This window comes from Oryctolagus cuniculus, chromosome 17, assembly GCF_051225735.1.
Source record: "Oryctolagus cuniculus isolate XC-2025 breed Fujian yellow rabbit chromosome 17, ASM5122573v1, whole genome shotgun sequence".
NCBI lineage: Eukaryota > Metazoa > Chordata > Mammalia > Lagomorpha > Leporidae > Oryctolagus > Oryctolagus cuniculus.
The window spans coordinates 66,254,084-66,277,028 of record NC_142883.1 but is presented as its reverse complement, the minus strand read 5'-3'; the positions used below and the strand labels follow the sequence as shown (position 1 = coordinate 66,277,028).

The following is a 22,945-nucleotide window of genomic DNA, read 5'->3' as shown; positions in this document are numbered from 1 at the left end:
TTGTGTTCCCAGATGCCCGGCTTCATCACATCTGCTCAGGGAGTTGGAGAGACACTGCCTCAGCTCCTTCCCCTGTGGTCTAGAATCTCTCTCTAGAAGGAGCTGTGGAGTGTGTGAGGCCTACTTCATTTCTTTTCTGGCTTTCATGTATTGTCTTCGTTTCTTGAGGCCCATTATTATGAACAATGTGTATAATGCAGTTTATTTTTTATTGTTTCATGTAGGAAGATAAACAGCCCTTACTTAATCTTGGCCACAAGCAAACTGCATTTGAGCTTCAGCACTGTTACAGATTGGCTAGGATACTCTTCTCCCTTTTCTTAACTGCTTTGTGCCTATCCTTTATTTCTCAGTCTACTTATCCTACCTTTAGGAAAATCTTCTGGGTCTGGTGTAGATTGAATTCTCTAATTCAATTCTTTTTTTTTTTTTTATTTTGACAGGCAGAGTGGACAGTGAGAGAGAGAAAGGTCTTCCTTTGCCGTTGGTTCACCCTCCAATGGCTGCCGCGGCCAGCGCGCTGCGGCCGGCGCACCGCGCTGATCTGATGGCAGGAGCTAGGTACTTCTCCTGGTCTCCCATGGGGTGCAGGGCCCAAGTACTTGGGCCATCCTCCACTGCACTCCCTGGCCACAGCAGAGAGCTGGCCTGGAAGAGGAGCAACCAGGACAGAATCCGGCGCCCCGACCGGGACTAGAACCTGGTGTGCTGGCGCCGCAAGGTGAGGATTAGCCTAGTGAGCCGCGACACTGGCCTCTAATTCAATTCTAATTCATTCTCTAATTCTTTTTTTTTTTTTTTTTGGACAGACAGAGTTAGATAGTGAGAGAGACAGAGAGAAAGGTCTTCCTTTCCATTGGTTCACCCCCCAAATGGTAGCTATGGCCGGTGCGCTACGCTGATCTGAAGCCAGAAGCCAGGTCCTTCCTCCTGGTCTCCCATGTGGATGCAGGGCCCAAACACTTGGGCCATCCTCCACGGCCCTCCCAGGCCACAGCAGAGAGCTGCACTGGAAGAGGAGCAACCGGGACAGATTCTGGCACCCCAACCAGGACTATAACCAGGTGTCCCAGAAGATTAGCCAAGTGAACTGTGGCACCAGCCTAATTCTCTAATTCTAATTCTAATTCTAATTCTAATTCTAATTCTTTCTCTCATTAAACTCTGTTATCTTGATAAACTACCTAAATTTAGAATTGTAATTTTACTCTCATTTCTTCTCCACTAGACTCTAACCTGAATAAGAACAGTAATTTTGTCTATCCTCAGAGCCTACAATATCTTACATAGTGTGGATTCTCAATATATATTTGTATTCTTAATAAATAGTGTATAGTTAATGGGAAAGTTACCAAATATTTATATAAAAGTATTCATTTATTTTTCTCTTATCTTCATACTGAACAAATATCACCTGGAAATGGAGAATGCGTAAAGCAGCATGAGACAATTCTGGAAAAGGGTATGTGAATATTTCAATAAAACTTAGAGAATTTTCATTGATTTTATGATGTCACAATGAAACCTACAAGCAGGATGATTTGAGGTTCTCTGATAGGCTAAGTGAAGGATAAAACTGATATTCTAAAGTAAAAGAATATCTAAACAAAATAATAGTATGCACGTAACCATATAAGTTATACACTGATTACTGGAAGTAGCACAAAGCAATATGTTAAAGAGCAAAAATATGGTGACCAGCACTGCTGCTCACTTGGCTAATCCTCCGCCTGTGGCACCGGCACCACAGGTTCTAGTGCCGGTTGGGGCACTGGATTCTGTCCCAGTTGCTCCTCTTCCAGGCCACCTCTCTGCTGTGGCCCAGGAAGGCAGTGGAGGATGGCCCAAGTGCTTGGGCCCTACACCCGCATGGGAGTCCAGGAGGAAGCACCTGGCTTCTGCCTCGGATCGGCGCATTTCGTGGCCATAGCGGCCATTTGGTGGGTGAACCAATGGAAAAGGAAGACCTTTCTCTTTGTCTCTCTCTCTCTCTCTCTAACTCTGCCTGTCAAAAATAAAAAAATAAAAAAAGAGCAACAATATGGTGGCAGCTATGAGGTAATTTGGTGAACTTAAAGGTCTAACAGTCACTTTAAATTTGAGAAAATAATAAATTTAGGAAAACCAAGGAACATTTATGTCATTTACTATTAAAATCACTAATGAAATACATGAGCATCTAAATCTATACTTTATAAAATATCAGTAACCATAGAGTTATTTACAGTCCTCTAGACCACCAGAAAAGTCAAAATCTATATCAACTCAAAAGATAGATTTAGCATAGGGCTGGTGCTGTGGTGCAGTGGGTTAACACCCTGGCCTGAAGCGCCGGCCCCCCATATGGGCACCAGTTCAAGACCCAGCCTGCAGCACTGGCATCCCATATGGGCGCCGGTTCAAGTTCCAGCTGCTCCATTTCCGATCCAGCTCTCTGCTATGGCCTGAGAAAGCAGTAGAAGATGGCCCAAGTCCTTGGGCCCTTGCACCCACATGAGAGACTGGGAAGAAGCTCCTGGTACCTGGCTTCAGATTGGTGCAGCTCTGGCTGTTGCAGCCATCTAGGGAGTGAACCAGCGATGGAAGACCTCTCTCTCTCTCCCCTTCTCTCTTTCTCTCTCTGCCTCTCAACTCTCTGTGTAACTCTGACTTTCAAATAAATAAATAAATCTTTAAAAAAAAGATTTACTATATTGGTAAAAGGCAGTTCTCATGGGGGGTACATATGGAAGCAACCAAGAAACCTTAGCAAAATTTTTCGTTTGTTCATCCCACAATGAAGGATGGACTAAGTTTGTAAGTGCTAGGATTGCATTAAAATGGATAATTAAAAACTTAATGAAGATAATTCAAGGAAGGACAATCCATTTATCTGAAACATCATGAATGATTATATATCCAAGTGGTAGCAGTAAATTCAGAGATGAACAAATACACAAAAGATATACAGTGCTCAAAAATGATATTGCATTTCCATAAATAGACCTTATTATTGATAGGGACAATAATAATATGAAAAGCAGATATAAAAACCGGAAGTTGGTAAAAAAATATTATTTTAAAATTACAAAAAAGAAAAGGGCATATGTATTTTTTAAGATTTATTTTATTTATTTGAAAGAGTTAATAGAGAGAGGTAGATCCAGAGAGAGAGAAGGAGGTCTTCCATCCACTGGTTCACTTCCCAAATGACCGCCACAGCCAGAGCTGTGCTAATCTGAAGCCAGGCACTTCATCCGGGTCTCCCACATGAGTGCAAGGGCCCAAAGACATAGGCCATCTTCTACTGCTTTCCCAGGCCATAGCAGAGAGCTGCATCGGAAATGGAGCAGCTGGAACTTGAACCAGCACCCATATGGGATGCCAGTGCTGCAGGCCGGTGCTTTAACCCATTGTCCCATAGTGCTGGCCCCCATATGTATTTAAAATAAAGATCATGGCAATAATTAGGAAATTTTTCAAGGAAAAGTATTTATATCTAGAGATACTCTTTATTTTTCAAGATTTAGTTATTTATTTTGAAGGAGTTACAGAGGGAGAAGGAGAGAGAGAGAATTTATATCTGCTATTTACTCCCCAGATGGACACAATGGCCAGCACTGGCCCCAACCAAAGCCAGGAGCTTCTTCCAAGTCTCTCACAAGGGTGGCAGGGCCCAGAGAGCTGGGCCATCATCTGCTGCTTTCCCAGGCCAATTGCAGGAAGCTATATCAGGAGTGGAACACTTGGGTGATGAACTGGTGCCCATGTGGGATGTCAGTGCTGCAGTTTGCAGCTTTACTTGCTATGCCAAAACACTAGCTCCTAGAGATACTCTTTAAAATGTAATAATGGAAGGCACTGTTATGTAGAACTGAGGAATAAACAAAACATACATAGCCAGTAATGAGAACATTGTTCCATTAGACTATGCTAGTTCTGAGTAATGTGTGTAATTCAGTGGCTAGGAGAGAGTTAATGTCAGTAGTCTCACAATTAAAATGTGAGCAAGATGTCCTGAGGTGCACAGTGGGAGGAGTGGCTGACAGAATATAGATGATGTACACATCTGTTGGAAATAAATTCAAAGATAAACCTAAAAATACAAAAGGGTTGCAGTTGTTAATATATATTGTTTATTGTAAGTAAAAACTCAATTTATAGGTGGAAGAATTGAGAAACTGACAACCAGTTATGATGACCACTTGATGAAAAACTTCACTACATTTGCAACAAAATTCAAGGGAAGCCGGCGCCACGGCTCACTAGGTTAATCCTCCGCCTAGCGGCGCCAGCACACCGGGTTCTAGTCCCGGTCAGGGTGCCGGATTCTGTCCCTGTTGCCCCTCTTCCAGGCCAGCTCTCTGCTGTGGCCCCGGAGTGCAGTGGAGGATGGCCCAGGTGCTTGGGCCCTGCACCCCATGGAAGACCAGGAAAAGCACCTGGCTCCTGGCTCCTGCCATCGGATCAGTGCGGTGCGCCGGCCGCAGCGCGCCAGCTGCGGCGGCCATTGGAGGGTGAACCAACGGCAAAAGGAAGACCTTTCTCTCTGTCTCTCTCTCTCACTGTCCACTCTGCCTGTCAAAAAATTAAAAAAAAATTCAAGGGAAAACAGAAATGAGTGAAACATAAAGTGAAATTTTGCAGAATATCCAATGAATCTTGAAGGAAGCATACTTGTAAGCAGCACTACATCACCGAGTTTGAAACAATAGGATAATTTGTGGGTTATCAGAACTAAAGAAATATTTAAAAATATATGACCTGGAATGTGAAAGTGATAATACTGGACAAGATTTTAAAAGATGTGTACATAAAATTGTTAACAAATAGAAATTTTCATTTCGTTGATATCATATTGTTGTAATTGGCTGCCCCTAGGATACTGATGATTCATACAAGTGATATAGTAAATTAAAACAAAATAGAACGAAATGAAGGCAGCTGCCACCGTGGGGCGGGGTGGGGACGGGGAGGTGGAGGAGGGTGCGGAGGCTCGGGTGGGTGGGTTTGGGCCCCAGCAGGATGGGTTGGGGGGAGCCAGTGAGTTTCCCACCCAGGCACCAGGGAGAAAGCCAAAAAAAACACCTGTGGGATTTATTTAACGTGATCTTGGCAAACGCTTTCTGCCTCTCCTTAGCCAAGACCCTCCACTCTTGGGCCAGCCCTTCCTCCCTGCAGGGCCCGAGCTCCATGCTGGTGCCCTGGTGACTGTGTCCGGGCCAATGAGCTCTGCAGGGTGGAATCCGACTGCAGCTCCAGCTCCCGTACACTGTGGCAGTGCCTGGCGGGCCGCGACTGCAACCCCGGGCTGGCCCACAAGGAGTGCCAGGCGGCCCCGGAGGTGCTGCAGGAGAGCCCGCTGTGCGATGGCCGCTGCAAGCGGGGTGTGAAGGAGCTGCAGTGCCTGCAGATCTACCTGAGCCTCCACCCGGGGCTGACCGAGGGGGAGGAGTTTTAGGAGGCCTCTCCCTGCCAGCCAGTCACCTCCCACCTCTCCGACGTCTTCAGGCTTGCCTCCTCTTCTCAGGGACAGGGGCAGACCCGGCGGTCAGCGCCAACAGCAAACAGTGCCTTGACGGGGCCAAGGCCTGCGTCCTGAATGGCAACTGCAAGAAGCTGCGCTCCTCCTACATCTCCATCCTCAACCCAGGAGCTCGCCCTCGGAGTGCTGCAGCTGTCAACAGTGCCACAAGGCCCTGCGCCAGGTCTTCGCATGCCCAGCGAGTACACCTACCACATGCTCCTCTGCTCCTGCCGAGACCAGGCGTGCACCGAGCGCCGCCGCCAGACCATGTTGCCCAGCTGCTCTTATGAGGACAAGGAGCACCTACCTGCCTGGACCTGCGTGCCCTGAGACGCACTGACCACCTGTGCCGGTCCAGGCTGGCCAACTTCCACGCCAACTGTCGAGCCTCCCACCGGACACTCAACTGCTGCCCAGGGGACTGTTATCAAGCGTGTCTGGGCTCCTATACAGGCATGGTCGGCTAAGACATGACACCCTACTACGTGGACTCCAGCCCCACTGGCGTGGTGCAGCTGCTGCATCAGGGAAACACGGAGGAGGACTGTGAGAGGTTCCTGAGGGACTTCACTGAGAACCTGCACCTCCAGGGTGACATCCAGGCCTTTAGCAATGGCCTGAAGGGCCCCCGTTCCTGGCCACGTAGGCCCCTCGGGTGGAGAAGACGCCTTCTCTGCCGGATGACTTGAGTGACAGCACTGGCCTGGGCACGAGTGCCATGACCACCTGCCCTTCTGTCCAGGAGCAGGGGCTGAAGGCCAGCAGCTCCAGAGTTGAGCCTGTGCTTCACGGAGCTGATGATAGACATCATCCCAGGAAGCAGCAAGGTGATCAAACCCAACTCGGGCCTCAGCTGAGCCAGGCCATCAGCTGCCTTGACTGCGCTCCCCCTCCTCATGCTCACCTGGGCCTTGTAGACCCCACCCTGGGGAACTGTGTCCACAAGGCTTCTGGAAGTGCCTCTGACAAGAACTCCTGCCTGACACAGCAGACACAGAAACACACGAGACAACCACACACACCTTGCAAACAAAACAAAACAAAACAAGACAAAAGTGAGTCTTTGAGCCTGTCTCCTCTCAGGTTTCTTCTCTGGAGAAGTTTTTCTAAGCCGGACAGACAAGCAGGGGGGCAGCCTCCATCCTCAGCTGGAGTTTTCTTCTCTGGACCCCTTTGAAGCAAGAGACCAAGACCCCTGCTGCCAGGGGGACTGTGACTGTGCCTGCTGCAGGCTGAGGCAGGACAGCCCATGCTGGACACCTGCCAGGGGCAGCCTACACTGGGAACCTGTGAGTCCCGTCTACCCCTCCTCTTAGCTGCAGGAGTGTTTACTGCTTCTGTGCCCTCAGTGGGCTGGTGGGCCAGAGTCTGGCATGGGTGGGGGACCCCTGCAGAAGGGGTGATGTACCCTGAGCTCCCTGGGAGGCACGGATGGCAGAGAGCCCAGCCCAGCCCACCTGGGGCACCAGCTCCAGGGTGGAGGTGGGGGCTTCTGCCTCCTTGGTGGCAAGAGTTTCAGGGTCAGAGAGAAATGAGGCTTTGTTGGCGCTGGGTGGGTGGGTGTGGTCTCACTGGAGAGGGGCAGCAGGATCCGGCGGTGGGCACATGTCTCCAGCAGTTGTCTGCATGCCCCCCTCCATCTTTGAGACCTAAGTGAGCTGTACATATGGTCTTTGCAAATGTGTGTATATGCACATCACATCTGTGTGTCCTGTGGTTCCCTGTTCTTTCCTTTTTTTAAGAAATGGACATATCGAAATAATGCCCCTTCCGCTTCTTCCCCCCAAGATGAGCGAAAAGGTGTTATTCTAAAGTTTATTTTTTAAATAACGTTGTCTACAGTGGGAACAGACAGCCCCTGGCCCCTCCCCTCCCTCTGTGTGCCTGGCTGCTGTCAGCCCAACTGGGGCTGGGGCTAGGGCCCCTGGTCTGCATTCATGGTTAATTAAGCAAAAGGCACCAATAAAAAAGAATACAGCTGTTACAATTGTATGCTAATTACTGTAAGTGGTACAGGAGCAATGGTAGAGTAAGAACCAATAAAAGCAATTTGTTAAACAATCTTCTGTTACAATTAAATAATAATTAGATAATTACAAAAAGGCTAAAGAAGTTAAATCAAGTAAACATCAGGGCAGTTACCAGGATAATATCTGTGGTATTGTCTTGTGTTGACTGATGCTTTCAAAAATTTCAGTACCAGTGATAAATTTGGAGTTCCCTAAAACCACAAAATAGTTTAAAAATGTGTGATTCTCATAGCATGAACAAATACTTTGGTGATAAACCATTCAGAGATACTGTGTACATGAAGGATTCCAAGACAACTCAGACATTTTTCAGAGGGCTAATAATCTTACCAAGAGAGAGCCAATGCAGCTGTCTATGGGCTAGATCAAGATACACTAAGAAAATGAAATTATAGAAATTATGTGTAGGTAATATCTTTGAATTCAAAGACAAAAATGGATGGGTGTAATTTTTATAATAAAATGATGTTGTGATAACCATGAGTGAATAAAGTATTTTGGCAGAAACAATGAATGCCTAGAAATATAATCAAAATCATATAAAAAATTGCAGGAACTAAAATCCAGAACAGGTTTTGCCCTTTCCAGAGTGATCTTAAAGGGACAACATGAGCACTAGTAAATTTCAATATCAATAGGAAAGTAATCCCATAAAAAATCCATAAAGGGTGAAAAGCATCCTTGAAGCAAAGAGTACTCTGGCCCTAGATGTCTCTGAGAAGTTTTGAAGATAGAAATTGCTTGTTCCAGAATTTGGAGTGAATTGACAGCACAATGAAAAGCTAACAAACATGGTCACATGCTCAGGGTGATAGCACTGGTATGCACTATGATTTGATGATATAATTGGGAAATATTCAGAAACTCAAATACAGGGCCATCGCCACAGCTCACTAGGCTAATCCTTCACCTGCGGCACCGGCACCTCGCATTCTAGTCCTGGTTGGGGCGCCGGATTCTGCCCCGGTTGTTCCTCTTTCAGTCCAACTCTCTGCTGTGGCCCAGGAGTGCAGTGGAGGATGGCCCAGGTCCTTGGGCCCTGCACCCACATGGGAGACCAGGAGGAAGCACCTGGCTCCTGGCTTTGGATCGGTGTAGCGCAATGGCCGTAGCAGCCACTTGGGGGGTGAACCAATGGAATAAAGAAGACCTTTCTCTCTTTCTCTCCGTCTCTGTCTCTCACTGTCTAACTCCGCCTGTAAAAAAAAATTAAAAAATAAAAAATAAACTCAAATACAAAGTAAAGCTTAACAACTTTTTGCTTATTAGAATATAAATTACATTGTGGTTACTGAGGGTGGAACTGTTATTTTTTATGAGTAATAATACAGTGATAAACACATAAAAGAGAATTCTTTTAAAAATAGTTCATTCAATTATCTTTAAAGTGGAAAATAAGGGGGAAAAGTGAATGGAAATAAAGCAAAGATCTTGGAAATTACCAGGAGCATCATAGAGAACAATATTCATATTTACAGCTATGCTTTGAACATTCAACATGGCAGTTAAATTGAAAATCCTCTAGAATTTCAGCCAAACTAAAATAATATACCCCCTGGGAACTAAGAAATACTGAATGGGTCAAGATGACTCTAAGAATCTGGGGACACGAAATAGTTGCAAAGACACTTTAGATTATTTCCATCAAGTCCATGTCATAAAGAGAAAGCCCCCCAAGAGGGCCTGAGATTAATAATAGCAGGACTGATTCACAATCAGATACTAATGATAAAAATAGTTCACACAAGTGCATTAAAAACAATGATAAATAGGCCGGCGCCGTGGCTCACTAGGCTAATCCTCCGCCTAGCGGCGCCGGCACACCGGGTTCTAGTCCCGGTTGGGGCGCCGGATTCTGTCCCGGTTGCCCCTCTTCCAGGCCAGCCCTCTGCTGTGGCCAGGGAGTGCAGTGGAGGATGGCCCAGGTGCTTGGGCCCTGCACCCCATGGGAGACCAGGAAAAGCACCTGGCTCCTGGCTCCTGCCATCGGATCAGCGCGGTGCGCCGGCCGCAGCGCGCCGGCCGCGGCGGCCATTGGAGGGTGAACCAACGGCAAAGGAAGACCTTTCTCTCTGTCTCTCTCTCTCACTGTCCACTCTGCCTGTCAAAAAAAAAAAAAAAAAAACAATGATAAATAAAATAATGCATATTTAATAATATATAGGTTAAATAATAGTGTGATCAGTAGATATGAAGATATTTGTTGATTAAGAGTCTCATAAATTATTTTACTCCCAGAAAATGTTTAAAATCATAGATTTTTGAAAATTTAAGTTTTCGTGAAATTTATTAAGCCACATTAAAAGTTTACCGTGATTATCTATAGTTCTATGTACTAGGATTGGCTTGTACTACACATCATTGATGTATACATATATTATAGAAATAAAAGTGATCTTTCTACTGTTTACTTGTTAAACCTTATGGTAGTGGTATATTATACTTGTAATTATACAGTATATTGAAATTATTTTATTGCAAAAGTTAAAGAAGAAAAGAAAGAAAGAGGATTAAGGGAGGGAGGGTGAAGCATGGTGGTCTTCTTAGAACCATATCTATGAAATACATTAAATCTATTTTTAAGGATTTATTTATTCGAAAGTCAGAGTTACACAGAGAGAGGAGAGAGAGAGAGAGAGGTCTCCCATCTGATGGTTCACTCCCCAGTTGGCCACAACTGCCAGAGCTGTGCCGATCTGAAGCCAGGAGCCAGGAGCTTCCTCTGGGTCTCCCATGTGGATGCAGGGGCCCAAGGACTTGGGCCATCTTCTACTGCTTTTCCAGGCCATAGCAGAGAGCCAGATCGAAAGTGGAGCAGCTGGGTCTCAAACCAGTGCCCATATGGGATTCCAGCACTTCAGGCCAGGAAGTTAACGTGCTGCACCACAGCATCAGCCCCTTAAATCTGTTTTCTTATATTAATAAAACATAAAAAATCAAAAAAGGAATATGCATGTGAGTATATAACCTATATTCTGATGATGGGAAATAGCAGTAAGCAACAAAGTAGGAGCAATAATAGCAAGACAAACACAAGAGAATTGGGTAAAGCAATACATATTAGATATACACAAAACTTGAGAAATAACAGAAAAAAAGTCAACAATAAGCAAAGAAAATACCATGTCAGTTAACAATAAAAAGAAAACCTCTTAAATTAAAGATACTGTCATCTATAGCTCTACTTTGAAGATATTAACAGGGGCTGGCTCTGTGGCACCAGTGGGTTAAAGCCCCAGCCTGCAGTGCTAGCATACCATATGGGCACTGATTAAAGTCCTGGCTGCTCCACTTTCAATCCAGCTCCCTGCTAATGAACCTGAGAAAGCAGCAGATGATGGCCCAAGTCCTTGGGCCCCTGAACCCACATGGGAGACCTGGAAGAGGCTCCTGGCTCAGCTCTGGCCATTGTGACCATTTGAGGAGTGACCAGGATATAAGACCCCTCTCTCTGTCTCTAACTCTCCTTGTAACTCTTTCAAATAAATAAAACAAAATTAAAAACAATCACTAATAAAAAGTTTATTTACACTCATATAAGCCACCAGAAAAAAGTCAAATTTTATCACCACGAATGGGAGAATGATAATATGTGCCTATATATATATGTGTGTGTGTGTGTGTGTATACACACACACACACACACACACGTATGGAGAATTATTACCCTTGACTAAGATGGCTCTGAGGCACTGTGAATCTGAAGGTTTCCAGGACAGCTTATAGAGTGTTAGAGCTGATGATGACCTCACAATGAAAATTTATGTCACGTTCACAGGGCTGGAACTGGTCTAGATTAGAATATTTTGAAAAAAAAAAAGTGAGCTCAGTGATTTTGAAGACCAAACAAAATCCTACATTTCTACACTGAAATTGTATTTCAATTTACATGAATGTCCATAAGGCTAAAATGCAATCTCCTGCTAATGAGAGAGATGAAATCAGCCATAGATTATGCTCAGATACTATGAACATAATATTTGATTGGATACCTTCCTAATTTATAGAACTGATGGCCTAAAACTGATAAAGAAAACTAAGGTAGCCTGAAGCCTCTGTGCAAAGACTGACATAAATTAGTGTATTGACAATTTACTCAGGTAGTATAACAAATTCAACTATAATATGAAAAATAGACAAATGTGTAATTTCAACACACATTGTATTTTGATAATTGTGTTTATCAATGAAAATTTCAGTAGAAGCAGAAATAGGATCACAAAGAGATGTAATGGATATAGATAAATAGTTTTTTTGTTTGTTTTTGTTTTTGTTTTGACAGGCAGAGTGGACAGTGAGAGAGAGAGAGAGAGAGAAAGGTCTTCCTTTGCCGTTGGTTCACCCTCCAATGGCCGCCGCTGCAGCCGGCGCACCGTGCTGATCCGATGGCAGGAGCCAGGAGCCAGGTGCTTTTCCTGGTCTCCCATGGGGTGCAGGGCCCAAGCACCTGGGCCATCCTCCACTGCACTCCCTGGCCATAGCAGAGAGCTGGCCTGGAAGAGGAGCAACCGGGACAGAATCCGGCGCCCCGACCGGGACTAGAACCCGGTGTGCCGGCGCCGCAAGGTGGAGGATTAGCCTATTGAGCCACGGCGCCGGCGATAAATAGTTTTTAAATACCTTTAAAAATACAGAAAATTTGCAGTCTCAAGTCATGGAAATGCTAAGCAGTTTAATTCAATAATATTTTAAATATTTTATTAGTATAAATGGATCTTTAATGTATTTCATAGCTACAAATCTGGCGATAACCATATTTCCCTTCCCCCTCACTCCATCCATTCACTTCCTTCTTTTTTTTCTTTAATTTTTTCAAAGACAAAATTTAATTCCACTCTTTAATCACAGGTTTAATTCACTACTGACTTTACTATTCAACAAGTAAAAAGTGAAAGACTAAAGTTCCACAGGAGTATTAAAAAGGGATAAAAACAATAATTATGTACTAAGATGTCAGTTTCATTTCTGTACATTTTTGGTATTCTATGTTAATTGACACATATCAGAAAATATATTTGTCTTTTTGGACTGGCTTATTTCACTAAGCGTAATGATTTCCAATTGCAACCATTTTGCTGCACAACTCAGAATTTCATTCTTTTTTTTTTGCTGAGTAGTATTCCATATTGTGTGTGTGTGTGTGTGTGTGTGTGTCACATTTTCATTATCTGGTTACCAGCTGATGGTTTGAAACCTAAGATAACAATTTCTTAATCTAGTGTTTTAGAATTTTAAAGTGATTGGCCAATTATGAGTCTTTAAAAATAAAGAAAATGTAAAACCAGTGTGCCCCAAGAAGGTCAAAGATCTCTATGATGAGAATTACAAAACATTAAAAAATAAAATAGAAGAATATACAAAAAATGGACAAATCTTCCGTGTTCCTGGATTGGATGAATCAATATCATCAACATGTTGATACTTCTGAAAGGAATTTACAGGTTCGACAGGATATCAATCAAAATACAAAGAAAATTCTTCTTAGATACAGAAAAAATGATGCTGGGGCTGGTGCTGTGGTGCACCATGTGGGCTCAGCTTTGGGTCCTGGCTGCTCCACTTCTGGTCCAGCTCTATGCTGTGGCCTGGGAAAGCAGTGGAGGATGGCCCTGGTTCTTGGGCCCCTGAACCCATATAGGAGACTTGGAGGTGGCTCCTGGGTCCTGGCTTTGGATCGGCATGGCTCTGGCCATTGCAGCCATCTGGGGAATGGGACAGTGGATAGAGGGCCTCACTCTCTGTCTTTCTCTCTTTCTCTCTCTCTGTTTCTCTCTCACTCTCTCTCTCTCTGCCTTTGCTGTCATTCTTTCAAGTAAATAAATAAATCATTTAAAAATTATGCTGACATTCATATGGAAACACAGGAGACCCCAAATAGCTAAAGCAATCTTATACAACAAAAACAAAGCCAGAGGCATCACAACACAGATTTCAAGACATACTACAGGGCAGTTATTTTCAAAACAGCCAGATATTGGTACAAAATCATATGCACAGACCAGTGGAACAGAATAGAAATGACACAAATCAATCCAAACATCTACAATCAACTTATCTTTGACAAAGGAGATAAAATCAGTCCTTGGAGCAAGGACAGTGTCATCAACAAATGGTGCTGGGGGGCCGGCGCCACAGCTCAATAGGCTAATCCTCCGCCTAGCGGCGCCGGCACACCGGGTTCTAGTCCCGGTCGGGGCACCGGATTCTGTCCCGGTTGCCCCTCTTCCAGGCCAGCCCTCTGCTGTGGCCAGGGAGTGCAGTGGAGGATGGCCCAGGTGCTTGGGCCCTGCACCCCATGGGAGACCAGGAAAAGCACCTGGCTCCTGGCTCCTGCCATCGGATCAGCGCGGTGTGCCGGCTGCAGCGCGCCGGCCGCGGCGGCCATTGGAGGGTGAACCAACGGCAAAGGAAGACCTTTCTCTCTGTCTCTCTCTCTCACTGTCCACTCTGCCTGTCAAAAAAAAATAAAAAAAAAAATAAATAAATAAATAAAAAAAAAAAAAACAAATGGTGCTGGGAAAACTGAATTTCCACAATCAGAAGTATGAAGCAAGACCCCTACCTTACACCTTATGCAAAAATGCACTCAAAATTGGTTAAATACCTAAATCTAACACCTAATACCATCAAATTATTTGACAACATTGGGGAAACACTGCAAGACTTAGCATAGGCAAAGAGTTCATGGAAAAGATCTCAGAGGCATAGGCAACCCAAGCTAAAATTGGCAAATGGGATTACATCCAATTGAGAAGCCCCTGCACTGCAAAACAATCAGAAAAGTGAATAGGCAACCAACAGAATGAGAGAAATTATTTGCAAGCCATGCAACTGATAAAGGATTAATAAGCAGACTATATATAGAGATCAAGAAACTCCACAACAATAAAGCAAACAACCCATTTAAGAAATGGGCAAAGGACTAAACAGATTTTTCAAAAGAGGAAACACAAATAGCCAACAAGCACATGAAAAAATGCTCGGGATTACTAGCCCTCAAAGAAATGCAAATCAAAACCACAATGAGGTTTACCTCACTCCAGTTAGAATGACTTTCACACAAAAATCATCAAACTTCAAATTCTGGCAAGGATGTGGGGAAAAGGCACCCTAATCCACTGTTGGTGGGCATGTAAGACAGTATGGAGAACCCTCAGAAATCTAAATAGTCCTATCATAAGACAAAGCCATCCCACTCCTGGGAATTTACCAAAGAGAAATGAAATCAGCATATGAAAAAGTTATCTGCACCCCCATGTTTATTGCAGTTCAATAGCTAAGACATGGAAACAACCCAAATGCCCATCAACTGAAGACTGGATAAAGAAATTATGGAATATATATACCATGGATACTACAGAACAGTAAAAAAAAGTGAAATCCAGTCATTCACAACAAAATGGATGAGTCTGGAAAACATCAAACTTAGTGACGAGTCCCAAAGGGACAAATACCATATGTTCTCCCTGAACTGTGATAACTAATAGAGAACCTGAAAGGCGCTCTCTAGTGAAATTGACACTTTGAGAAGCAGTGACTTGAACAGCCCTTATCTCGACTGTTTAGGAACAGTGTTTATTTTTCATGCTATTTGTCAAACTCTTTACTTAGCATAGAGTTAAACTGTGTGTATAAAGTCAATTGAAAATAGATCTGGGCCAGTCGGGGCGGCAGCTGAGGCGGAGGCTGAGGAGGAGGGCGATCCCCCGGCAGCAGGTACCGCGCGGCGGCTCTGCCCGGTCCGGCCTTGATGCGCGGCCCGCACCCCCTCCCGCGGGGGTCGCCATGCCCCTGGCGTTTCTGGCAGCGCTCAGGGCCTCGCGGGCGCCCAGTCAGGAGCCACCTGTGCGGCTGCGTCCACTGGTGCTCGCGCGCCCGGCGTCCCTGGGACCCGCGGCGGGCGGCGGGCGGCGTGTCCCGGCCACAGCGGCACGCGTGGTTCCTCTGGCGGAGGGGCGTGCCCGCGTGGCCAGCGCGTGAGGGGAACGTGGACCGGTGCCAGGCCGGTGTCTCTGGGGCCGCAGGGGAGTGGCGGCGAGGCACCCAGGGGAGTGTCCGGCGGGGCGGGCTCGCGGAGCCGCTGCGCGGTGGCCTCTCCGTGCGGCGTGCGGCGGTGTGGGGGTCCCAGCGCTGTGTTCCGGAGGTCACGTGTGGGAGCCGGGCCTCTGGAGCGGTGGGGTGCGTTTGCGGGGTGGCCGACAGTGGTCGGGGCTCCGTGATCCTCGGGGCGCTTCCCCGCCGCCTTTGACCTCACCTGGGGCTCCTGCAGGTGGCTGGCCCGACTCGGGGACGCTGGGGACTTGTGTCAGGTGTGCCCATGACATCCGCTGGCGTGGGGAACCCCGCAGAGGGAGGGTTGGAGGACTCCTGGGACGCAGCCTGTCGCCTGGTGGCCGGCCAGGAGGTGCGAACCGTGTTCCGGGACACCGACCCTGGGCAGCAGGTGCCTGTCGAGGGAGAGCGTGAGTGCTGGGGGGCTGGATTCTGGCAGAGGCAGAGCGGGCGTCTTGCAGGAGAAGCCTCTCTGCTCTGAGGAGCACTCTGGATTGCCAGCTCCCTGATGGTTGGACAAAGTCCACCGGAAGTGTTCTTTTTTATTGGTTTATTTTATTGTTGTTATAAACATCTGTATATAAGTTGTATGAAGATGTATGCATTGCAAATTTCTGCTCTGTGTGATTTTTTTCCTAAATAAGTATTTATTATCATGTTGTGCTCAACATTAGATGATATGTAAAATGCAACTGAGAAAGGGATATCAAAGAACTGTGCTTTCTCTTTGAACCAGACATGAGTAATAATGAGATGGTAAATTCTAAGCAGAGAAGTATTTGGTTCATTGTGTTTTTTATATATTTTCCTTTGTTTCAGTTTCCTGTAATAAACTTCATATCTATTTCTTTGTATCCTATCATTCAATTTAACTATCACATATCGTTAGGCAGCCTTTAAAAATTTTTCTGTTAACTATAAAGAGTATACTCAATTAAGAATTCTTTATCATTTTATTTTAGAAGAAAAGCATCATATTTTCAGGAAACTATTGTTAAATCAAATAGACATAGTTTTCATTTACCCACACATGAATATAAAATGCACTCAATTGGTAAATCACACAGAGATTACAAAGGGAATACAATTTTCATGTAAAATGGTTGCTAGCTATAGCTATCGCAATTCAGCAGTAATAGTTATCAAGCCAATGTACATTAAGAAAACAAAAACTCAAAGCTAATTATCTATAGTAAACCAAAAGAAATTTTGAAATGGAATTATTTGATTTAAAGTAAATGAACCTGCTATGAATTTAGAAAAAAACTTTGATTTTAAATGGAATAAAATAGAATTAGTTAACCGTGACTTGTTTCAAAGGGGAAACAAATACAGGGATTGATTTACTTGGTGAGAAAGGCACATAACAAGTCAATTAAAAATCTGATCCAACATCAGCTGATTCCTTTCTGACTCCAGAGTAGTTAATTCCTATATATCCTAACCACTGCAGTTTTCTCCTCTCCTCTCCTCCATATGTGAGGTGTTATGTTATGAGTTTTGCAGTTTATATAGACTAGGTAGGAAATTTCTCTTCTGTTCCTCTTAAAAATGCTTATTTAAAAAGATAACCTGAGGCAATTAACAAGCAAACATAAGCAGTTTTTATCCACTCCATTAAAACATAGACACTGCTCACACTTTTGTCACCAAATTATGGTGAAGTGCATAGATAGCCAATACATTCAATTTTCAACAGTACTCAAAATGCCAACAATATACCTTATAACAAACTCTTTTTTAATTATTTTTTTATTTTTGACAGGCAGAGTGGACAGTGAGAGAGAGACAGAGAGAAAGGTTTACCTTTTGCCATTGGTTCACCCTCCAATGGCCGCTGCTGCCAGCGCACTGTGGCCGGCACATCGCGCTGATCCGAAGCCAGGAGCCAGGTGCTTCTCCTGGTCCCCCATGGGGTGCAGGGCCCAAGCACTTGGGCCATCCTCCACTGCCTTCCCTGGCCACAGCAGAGAGCTGGCCTGGAAGAGGGGCAACCGGGACAGAATCCGGCGCCCCGACCAGGACTAGAACCCGGTGTGCCGGTGCCGCAAAGCAGAGGATTAGCCTATTGAGCCACGGCGCCGGCCTGACAAACTCTTAACATTAGTAAAAATAAAATTTCAGCAATTATAACCTATAAAATCAAACAATAATGGGAAGAGTAATGATCTAATTCCAGATGCCGTCCTTGTTTGATGTGCCTGGTACCCTAAGAGCATTTTAATCACAGCTAGAAAAGCCATTTCTAAACTAAGTGTCAAATTTTATATTGTTTTGGTATTAAATATGCTATTAACATGTTGTCTTTAGCACATTGGATTGAACAATATATCCTGATTAGGCTGCCATTCTTGATGCTATTTTTTCTAAGGTTTTGTCTAGTATAGTAAATTATTTTGAGACATTAAAATAATTCTGCTGAAAATAATTTAACATAACAAAACTTCTCTTTTTTTTAAATTTTTTTATTTGACAGGTAGAGTTATAGACAGTGAGAGAGAGAGAGAGAAAAGTCTTCCTTCCGTTAGTTCACCCCCCAAATGGCCACTAGGGCCAGTGCTGCGCCTACCCGAAGCCAGGAGCCAGGTGTTTCTTCCTGGTCTCCCATGTGGGTGCAGACACCCAAGCACTTGTGCCATCCTCCACTGCCTTCCTGGGCCACAGCAGAGAGCTGGACTGGAAGAGGAGCAAACGAGACTAGAACCCGGTGCCCATATGGGATGCCAGTGCTGCAAGGCGGAGGATTAACCAAGTGAGCCATGGGCCAGCCCCCAAAACTTCTCTGACCTTGCTCTACCGTGATTGATTTTAGTGAAACTGCAGTGACAAAGTTACAAAATGTTCAACCAAGTTGTTTTTATGAGAATTATGTTCGCATATTCACTCATGCAATAATTCAAGATAGTGTAATAGAAACAATAGTTAAACATAAACATTGTGGCTGTATGCATCTCCCTTTATATTATGTATTTAGAAACTGTTAAAAAAATCTTAGGTACTAGCAGTTGTGGCAAAACTAGGCAAACTGTGTAGTTGAACCATTGAAAAGGCCCTTATTACAAGATAGTTACATGACCTTTTCAGGAGTGCGCTTTTAATTAAAGAGATTAATGAAGTGAATAGCTATTAAAAAATCCAGAAAAGCCCAAATTTTACATTGTGGCTAATAGCATTTATACATCAGGGTTAATGATGTCTAGTTCTTGTCTACACATATTTAATCTAATCACCCATACTGCATATTGTTTTAATAGCCACGTTAAAAAAACTACTCTTTACTAAGTAGGGTCAATTATTGTAACTTAAAAATTATTTTTTTAGAGGCTGGTGCTGTGGCATAGTGGGCTAAGCCTCTGCCTGCAGCACTAGAATCGCATTTTGGTGTCAGTTCAAGTCCCAACTGTTCTACTTCTGATCCAGCTCTCTGCTATGGCCTGGGAAATCAGTAGAGGATGGCCCAAATCCTTGGGCTCCTGCACCCACATGGGAGACCTGGAAGAAGCTCCTGGATCCTGGCTTTGGATTGGCATTGCAGCCAGTTGGGGAGTGAACCAGCAGAATTGCAGACCTCTCTCTCTGCCTCTCCTTTTCTCTCTGTGTAACTCTGCCTTTCAAGTAAACAAATCTTTTTCTTTTTTTTGTAAGGGAAAAGGTTTATTGGGGAAAACCCAGCAGACCAGAGGGAAGGGGTGAAGAAGGAAAAAGAGAGTAAGAGAAGAGAGGGGAGCAAGAAAGAGGAGAGAGAGTGGGAGAGAGACAGCAAGGATGAGAGGAGCTGAGCGAGGAAGAGGAGAGAGAGAGAGAGAGAGAAAGGAGAAGAGAGCAATAAACATATCTTAAAAATTATTTTTTAAAATTTATTAATTTATTTGAAAGGCAGAGTTACAGAGAGTTAGAGGCATAGAGAGAGGAAGAATGGTCTTCCAGTTCACTCCCCAAATGTCTGTAACAGCTGAAGTTGGGCCAATCTGAGATCAGGATCCAGGAGTTTCTTCTGGGTCTCCCATGCAGATGCAGGGGCATGCACTTGGTCCATCTTTGACTGCTTTCCCAGGCCATAGCAGAGAGCTAGATCAGAAGAGGAGCAGCAGGACTTGAACCATCATCAATATTGGATTCTGGCACTGCAGGAGGAGGCTTACTGAATTGTTTTAACAAGGGTATCACACATCAGCGATAAGTTCAAGTAAAAATTCACTGGAGAATGGAAGCATCTAAAAGGGTAGTCACTTCACATGCCCATCAAGATACTTGAATAATTGGAGAGTTGCACAGCAACAAACAAGAAAATGAAGAGCACCAATAACCAGTGCTACAGATTCCTTCTCTTTGAGCTCATTTTTGAGGTCTTGGCAAAGCTGCTACTCCTGATGACATTCTTGCTATGCTTCTCTTCAACTGTAGGGATCCACTTTCCATGGACTGTCTTCATGGAGTTAGCACCTGCCTCAACCACCCATTGCATTGTGTTGCTCGCTCCCCCTATAAAGCCTCTGTGAGACTCTGCTTCAAGTGGCCCTGCCACCAGAGCTGGAGGCTCTTGGGCAGTGTGCTAGCTATGCCATCAGAGTCTGGCAGGCTACTCAGCAGCAGCAAAGCGGCACCTGGGGGGAGATGCAGTGGTGGGAATGTTCTCAGGTGATGCTCTTTCTGACTGTTGCTTGAAGCATGGGATTAAGGAAGACGTTGCAATGCAAGAATATAAAAGTGCAACCTGTTGCCTGCAACTTGCCTTTGTTTTTTAAAGTGTTTGAAATAAAAAATTAAATTCTGATGAATGTAAAACAAAAACCAAGTAAACCAGAATACATCCAGATTCCTCATAGCAGATTTGGTATACATTATTGAAAATATAAACAAGTGATAATAATCAATGACAAGACAAAACAAAATAAAATTGGGTTAAGTATAATGCTATATATTATGTTATGATTATTAAAGGTAGAAATGGATAACTTAGCCCTTGATTGTTAGAGAACATGGTTTTCTTTTTTGTTTTTGTCCTTTACTTCTTTTTTTCTTCATACTAATCAGTAAACTCTCTACTTGGTGTAGGGTTAACCTTATGAGTATAAAAATTAACTGAAAACGTATTTCTTTAAAAAATAAGAATAGCAAAGGAAGAGGGTGAAAGAAGAAAGGCAGGAGTATGGGTGGGGGGGAGAAGCATCATATTCCCAAATCTGTATATATTAAATGCATTAAGTTGTATTCCCCAAACAAAATAAATGAAAAATTAAAAAAGAAATGGTAACTTAGTAGTTTTGATTATAGAGTTCCAAGAAGATAGAGATCATACTTGAAAAATATTCCTAAGTAACCTATTCCAATACAGTTCAGAAATATTGCAGTATCTTAAGTCTACACAAGTTCAAGCTATTTGTAGAAAAGCTTTAAAACAGTATTATCACAGTTTCAAACTAATGTATGGAAAATTTTGACATCAACATGATTTTGAGAAATATATGTACATCAAAGTTACTCTGAGTAAGATGAGTCTGCAATAATGACAAATATGTCTACATAGTTTAAAGGTAAACATTCTCTTGCTTGCATATATGTATGCAATATGCATTTTAAAAGTTAAAAATACAAGATAAAAAAGTATTCCACCAGAATATGCAGGAGATTGATGACTGCATAACAACAATAACAACAAAATGAAAACCAGGATGGCCACAGTTTACCCATGGTAGGATATTAAGAAAAGAAAGATTACTAATTATATACACATATGACAGTGACAAAATCAGAATCAAAATGGAAAATAAATAAGGGATGTTAATTTTATGATTCACATTATAGTTTGATTACCATAGGTGAGATGAATAATATGGTATGAATATTAACAGACAGACACAAATATACATGGAAATATTTGAAAAGTATGCCTAACATTACAGGTACTGACTCACAGGAAAATGGTAATGATGAGGAACTAAATGAAAATATTATGGCTATTACTAGAATAATGTAAAAGATGATACCAGTGTTTCAATCTAAATAACAAAATTTCAAGTCAATAATTAGTTTTGAATAATGGAAGAATAAAGTAAAATTAATATGTGCCTATAAAAAGATCCCCATATATCTGGTTATAGGGAACTCTGTACCATAAAATCACTATAGCAACTGACAGAATTTTGAGTTACTTGATGATGTCACAATGATAGAGCCTACCAATAAATCAACAGGTTACTTTTAGTGTGGCATAAGTTGGTTACTGATGACATATCTAGGTGATAGTAATAATTCAAAGACAAAGTGAAATTTGAAAAGGGATGAACTCATTAAGGTATTTATTTTAATTGTCTTTTTAAAGATTTACAAAGCTGAGAGGGAGGGAAGGAGGGAGGGAAGGAGAGAGAGAGAGATCTTCAGTTTGTTGGTTCACTCCCTGAATGACCACAAAGCCTCTACTGGGTCAGGGTGAAGTCAAGAGCCTGGAACTCTCTCTGGGTTTCCCACATGGTTGGCAGGGTCCCAAGCGCTTGGGCCACCTTCCATAGGAGTGAAATGGATTGGAAGTGGAACAGCCAAGACTCAGCCTGAGCTCAGATGGGATGCTGGCATCACAGAGAACAGTTTAACCTTCTGCCCCACAACACTAGCCACTGTATTTTGATGAAAATGAATGAGTGATTTGGCATAATCACTTATAAAGTGAGAAGCACAAATATAGGTTTCTAGTGAAAAACAGTGCATGTAATTTTCACTTAAAGAGAATATAAAGAAAATGCTAGACTTAGATGTAAAATCTAAGGCATTCATTCTCACAGAAGTAGTACAGTTGACATATAAGAATGAGGGCCTCTTCCTGTTTTGTACCCTACATGACTTACTTGGCTCATGTTAGTCTGAGCTTTCATCGTAACAATTTTGCTCCCCTTCCATTCACATCAAGATTCATTTTCATTTCTCTTTATATACAGAAGATCAGTTTAGCATACATTAAGTAAAGAATGGAAGGGGAGAGGGAGTGGGAAAGGGGAGGGTTGTGGGTGGGAGGGACATTATGGGGGGGAAGCCATTGTAATCCATAAGCTGTACTTTGGAAATTTATATTCATTAAATAAAAGTTTGAAAGCAAAAAAAAAAAAAAACCAATTTTGCCAGTGAGTCACAGCTATGCCATAACCAACAGATATGAACAACCCTGGGAAAGACTCTTTCTTGGGTATTCTACCTCAGTCATCCTTATATCTGCCATACTAATGACATTTAAATGATCTGTCTTTATTAGTCACCAATCGTTTGTAACTGTATTTATATTACAGATAATTTTATATTAAACTTTCTCAGTTCAAATTACTAGTGTTTTCTCTCTCTTCAATAGTTACTGATTGTTATGGAATTC

The 22,945-nt window shown here is 43.3% G+C and overlaps 1 non-coding gene and 1 pseudogene across 2 annotated transcripts in view; both read left to right on the top strand.

The window, feature by feature from the left end:
• LOC100347036 (uncharacterized) overlaps window positions 1-22,945 on the top strand; it is an 876,288-nt gene that overhangs the window by 827,417 nt on the left and 25,926 nt on the right. The window lies entirely within an intron of this gene.
• Window positions 5,005-8,697, top strand: LOC100341481 (GDNF family receptor alpha-2 pseudogene; annotated as a pseudogene). The gene has a single exon (XR_016224122.1). The product of XR_016224122.1 is annotated as a GDNF family receptor alpha-2 pseudogene (transcript).